This window comes from Cibotium barometz, chromosome 64 (assembly GCF_041138505.1).
Source record: "Cibotium barometz isolate CiBa-2024 chromosome 64, ASM4113850v1, whole genome shotgun sequence".
NCBI lineage: Eukaryota > Viridiplantae > Streptophyta > Polypodiopsida > Cyatheales > Cibotiaceae > Cibotium > Cibotium barometz.
Window position 1 is genome coordinate 4,838,026 of NC_141109.1, and position 6,126 is coordinate 4,844,151.

Genomic DNA, 6,126 nt, shown 5'->3' on the forward strand with positions numbered 1-6,126 from the left:
ATAGTCAGCTTCACATACACACATGCGTAAGTTGCCATCCTTGCCCCTCTTGTAGAGTTGGCCTTCTATCAGCATATAATTTGCCGCTTCAATTTTAATAGCATGCTTTCGATGTTTAGGAATTTTTGGATCCAAATGACCATGCTGAAGATAGTCCACAATATACTTACTCCAACTTGGTGTAGTTGAAATTTGGAATAATGTGACATTAGGAATTGGCTTCTGAATTTTACATGAAGCACAGTTACGAACAAATGTCTCAGCATCTGCATGCATGGTAGGCCACCATTGCCCATCCTGAGATATACGTCGCACACAAGTGGTAGCTGATGCATGGATACCATCAATACCTGCATGGGCCCATTCCAAGATCTCCTCATATTGGTCGGGGTTAGGTATAAGCCTCAACACTCCATCATTACCCTGACGATATAATCTCCCCGAGATTAGCTTGAATGGTCGCCATAGGTCCACATTAGGACCCGCTAGTTGTATCTGCCCACTTGTCAAAATTTCTAAAATGGATTCAGACCATCTAGGGGCTGTCTCTACAAGGAAAAGTGTTGAATCTAACATATCATCATCCACACCCACAGGAGCTTCTCCAGAGGTGATTCGAGACAAGTGATCTGCCCTTAGATGAGTTGTTCCTTTCCGAACTGCAACTTCAAAATCAAATTCAAGAAGGATGATAAACCACCTCACAATTCTTCCAGTTGCACAAGGTTTATTCACCAAATATAGCAATGCTTGATGGTCCACAAAAAATATGAACTTGTTTGCCAAAAGGTAATGGCGAAACTTTTTCACTGCATATATCATGGATAATCCTTCTCTTTCTGTTGTGGTGTAATTCTTCTCAGCATTGTTCAACTGTCGGCTAGCATATGAGATTGGGAAATCCTTATTGTGTTCTCCCGACTGAGCCAAAATACATCCAATTGCAAAGTTGGAAGCATCAATATGGACATGAAAGATTTGGTTCCAATCTGGTGCCCGTAAGATGGGTGCAGTCACTAATGCTTGCTTCAACTTTTCAAAGGATTCCTCACACTCATCAGTCCAATTAAACTTTACAAGGAGAGCATATAATGGTCTGGCTAGGACAGCGTACATGTAGATGAATCTACGGTAATAGCCACAATGTCCCATGAATGTTTGTACCCCTTTAGGGTTGACAGGCCGAGGTAATGAGACAATGACCTCTATTTTATCCATATCTGTTGAAATCCCATTGCGAGAAACAATATGGCCCAAAATTTTCCCTTGTCTTACCATAAATTTGCACTTGTCAGGATTCAAGCATATACGATAAAGTTGACACTTTTGAAACACAAGTCTCAGGTGTTCTATATGATCATCACGCTCTTGTGAGTGAACACATAAATCATCCATGAAAATCTCAAGAAATTGTCGAAGGTACTCCTTGAATACATGACTCATTAACCGCTGAAAAGTTGCTGGTGCATTTGTTAGACCAAATGGCATAACACGATAAGCAAAGATGCCATCCTCAGTAGCAAAGGCTGTCTTGTGTTGATCCTTTGGATCAATTGACACTTGATTGTACCCGGAGAATCCATCCAAGAAACTATATGCCTTTTTCCCTGCAACTCGTTCCAGAACATGATCCGTGATTGGAAGTGGGTAATGATCACGCACAGTAGCTGCATTTACCTTCTTGAGGTTGACACATACTCGAAGTTTCCCATTTTTCTTGGGCACCACTACAATAGGGGAGACCCATTCAGTGTGTTCAATCTCATAGATAAATTCAGCCTCTAAGAGCTTGTCTATTTCCTCCTTTATCTTCCGTGCAAAATTTTTATTGTAGGTATAAGGACGTTGCTTGGAGGGTTTTGCATCCTCTCGCAATGGAATGGTATGCTGACATATGCTTGGATCAACTCCTTTGAGGTCTTTATAACTCCAAGCAAAAACATCACGATACTCCTTTATGGTTTGTATTAATAACTTCTCCTCATCTAAGGACAAGTCTGTGGCAATCCACACATAGCGAGGCTCTTCTCCTGGCTTAGCAATATCAACCTTTTTTGCATCTTCAGGGCCATCGTATGAAATCCCTGGCATGCTTGGTTTTTGTCGCATGGGCTGTTGAAGAACAATCTTCCGATCTTGAAGAGTGTACTGTGTGAAATTGGGAGGAACATTTAGACCTTGTTCTTGTTCACTTGAGTCTCCGCTCATGGAAGACCATGCGGTTTTGAGTTCTCCTTTGCCATCTTGCATCGGATTTTTTTGTTTCACCGTTGTCTTTGCACTTCCCACACTCTTTTTTGAATCTGTGTTAGACTTGAGTTTTGGTTTTTGTTTCTTCGTTCTTTGACGATTTTTGCTAACAGTTGTTAGCTTTTCCCTTGCTTGGAATCCCTCTGATCGTTTGACTTGGTCTTTGATACTATCTTGTGCTTGGACATAGTATAGATATCCGTTCTTTCCTGAGAAGTGAGGTGGTGGTCGAGAGTTTTCACTCTTAGACTCCTCCTTTTCTTTTTGTAGTCCCTCACGTTGTTCCCGCTCATCTTGTCTACTGATTCTCTTATGGCTCTTACAACATTTACGTTTAGGTCGGCTTCGAGGGATTTCTACCTGAATCTCCCTTCCTCTCAAGAGTAGGCGTGCCTTTCCTAACTCTTTCTCAGGGGTTGTATCTTCATTATCAAAATCAGATCCCCAGCCATCTTCCTTATCAGCATCATTAGCCGATTCGAGTGTCAAGTCCTCTACTGAGACTTCCTCGACATGCATAGCTGTTGTGGATGTATCCCTATAGTACAAATCATCTAGACGGGCACGTGTTTGTACCATTCTTAGAGGAATAATATCATATCCATCAGAGTCACAGAATTGAATTGGCTTTGGTAAAGCACATGTCGATAATGTTGCAAGGACATGACTCCATTCTAGTGGATCAATTAAATGCTCAGGGAAGGGTTGTGGAATGTATGCCTCGTCTGATACACTTCGATTACCCTTAAGTCTCTCAGTGTTGAAATCCCTACATGAGGCTCCACACATCCATAGATCTTCTCGCCCATCTGACAATGTAACTCTTGAGCCCTCAGATGAAGCAGAATCAAACTCATCTATTGGAGACCTTGTTACATCACGATATGAGTGATTCCTTAGGTTGACCCTTGTGATGACAGAATCATGTCTGAGGTACAAGTAATTGTATCCCCAATCTTGAATCATTTGAAATTGTCGCATGAATGGTCTACCCAATATCACTTCATAGTTTGGATGCTTTCCAAAATCCACCACTGCAAAGGTATGCTCATATTCAATCCCACATGTGGTGACCAATATGTTCTCAAGCAACCCAAGGGGATGTTCTAAGCTTCCATCTGCTAGCTGCAAGCGCATCCTTGTTCTCCTAATAGCTGGTTTGCCCCATTTTTCCCAAATGGACCTTGTCACAATGCCCACTCCTGCGCCACTATCAAGTATTGCAGTTGAAGATACTTTTCGCACTTCCAATGGGAGGGTAGCATTTCCCTGATCGTCTTCACAAAATTTTCCAACTTTGTTGATAGGAACTGGCATTACATGCTTTGTCTCAGGGTGTATTGTACACTCATGGGGACCCTTTTGTAGCAATACCTGCTCTGAAAAACATGTGGCAATATCATTCCACAACTCAGGTTTAAGCTTTATCAATTCAAGCAAAGGTAAGGTACAAGCCACTGGTGCAGACAAAATAGCCTGCACCATACTCATATCTTTCTCCTTAGTCAACCTTTTATGCATGGAGGGTATCCTCAAGGTTTGAGAACAGTTCTCATATTCTCCCAGATAGGATGGTAAGGTTTTCATTGTATGCTTACTTCTAGGAGAAACAATTGTTTGACCTTCCTCCCGGATGCTTGGGCGTCCAAAATTGTTTTCCGAATCTCTGGTAAAATCCACCTCAGAGAATGGAGGCGAACTAACAGAAGACATGTTCTCATTTATTTTCTCGTTTACTGCGGCCCACATGTCATTTGCCATGTCCTCATTAGCATCAATAATTTCATCATTGCATGGGAAGACAAGGCTAGGTGATGGTAGACTTTCTTCTTTCAATGGAGTGTCAATTGGTGTCGATCTTTCGCTTTGAGCTTGTGAAATGAACTCACTTTTCATTTCCCTACTTGATGACACTTCCGGTATAGTTTCTAATGTTGGCTTAAGAGAGGTTGGGCCCCGAGGAATAGGTGGTGGTGGTCCCTCAAGTATCGACTGAGCTTCCCTAATGATTTGCTGATGTACAGCTAGATTGATCTTCTCCTTACGAGGGTTTGGGTATTCTTGAAGCTTTTTGGGTAGCTCTGATAAGGCTGCAATGCGACTTCTATGAGCATCAATGATGGCATCTAGAGTCTCATTCACTTTATCCACAAAAACAGATCCCCCAGAACTATCCTCAGTCGTACTAGCCTCATTTTGTTTAGCACTTGGCTCAGGTTTAGGTTCCTCACGCACTTCTTGGGATGTAAAAGTTTTATCCCGTATGTTTTGTTTAGAGTTCTCCTGAGAACTAGAAGTGGATGCACTTTTAGTTTGTTTGTTTCGGTTCTTCTTTCTCCTAGTGGTTTTTTTTCTACTGGACTGTAGGGTCTTGTCCACTAGATTTGTCTTTGCATCCCTAGTTCGAGGTGTCTCATCAGTTTGTATTTCAGCGTTTCGTATCTGTGATCGAGTCATGACTCTAAGTGGCACGACATCCTCATTCTCAGATGAAGGTGGTGATGGAATTGCCCCTACAAGGTTAAGTGAAACCTTTGGTTGAGAGTTGCCCTCCTCATGTGGTTTCAACAGACAATCCTTCGGGAAGTGTTCGACACAACACCCCAGACAATATCTTTCTATTGGTGGAAACTGTTGCACTGTTGTATTGGACCTAGATGCTTGCCTTGAGCGATGTGGACAATCACGAGCCCAATGGGGTTCTCCGCACTCATAACAGGGGTCCATTGGTTTGGCCTCTACTTTCCTTGGCTGCCATTGACCTGAGGGGCCTGGAGTCCTAGGTTGGTAGCCGCCTAGCAACATTAAAGAGTTTTGTTCCCCTGGTTGAATCTCCACCAGTGCTTGGTTTGGGTATGTGGTACTTTCAAAGCCATTTTCTTTGGATGAATATGATACATATTCTTCCTCCACATATCCTGGGTTTACCAAGTCTCTACACATATTTGAATTGTCATAGTCAACAACCCTCACAGGAGCAGTCCCTGGAGCAGGAGGTTGAGCACCAAGAACAGGTCGTGCTTGTTCTTGTGTCATCGGTGGCTTACGTTCAAAATTCGTATATTGTTGATACATTTGTGGAGCCACTCCACCCCTCGGTTGCTCACGTTCCTATCTCATTCTCGCAATGCGAGTACAATCCTGGGTGGTATGAGTAAAGTTCCAAGCACAGGCTTGGCACCACTTCTTCGTGGGTTGGTTTGTGACTAGAGGAGAAAAGGTATTACAGTCCTCTGTTTTATGGTCACCGCCACATGCTCCACAAAGATGAGGACCTGTAGGAAGTATACTCCTCATTCTCTGCTGCTGTTGTTGTGGCTGCATGGGTGGACGATAGGTTTGTCCTAATCTCCTTAGCACTAGGTTGGCTATTTGGTCTGGATTTACTAGTGCGCTAGACCCTGAACTTTGGTCATCACCCCATTGATTTCTAGCTTTAACCTCAGGGCCAGAACCATCCTGGAACTTGAAGTTATCGGTGAAATCCATAGCATCATGGCAACACTCATTAAAACTTGTATGTTTCTTAGCATAGAGATGTGTATGCAGTGTCGAATTTTTGAGGCCTTTTAAGAAGAGAGAAATTAATCGACTTTGGGCGGGTTTCTCATCTTCTGGGCAACGGTTAATGTACTGCTTCATTCTATTTACATAGTCTCTAACACTCTCATTCTCACCTTGTTTGAAAGAGTAGATATGCGCTACTGTGTCATGTTGAATTCCCATCAAGGAAAAAGCAGCAATGAATCTCTCTTCCAAAACTCGTAAAGAAGTTTTGTCAGAAGCTTCTAATGCCTGAAACCAAGCAAGGGCTTTTCCTTCAAGAGTGAGTCCAAACCCTTCTATTTGAGTATGCTTATCAGCTACTTGCTCAGC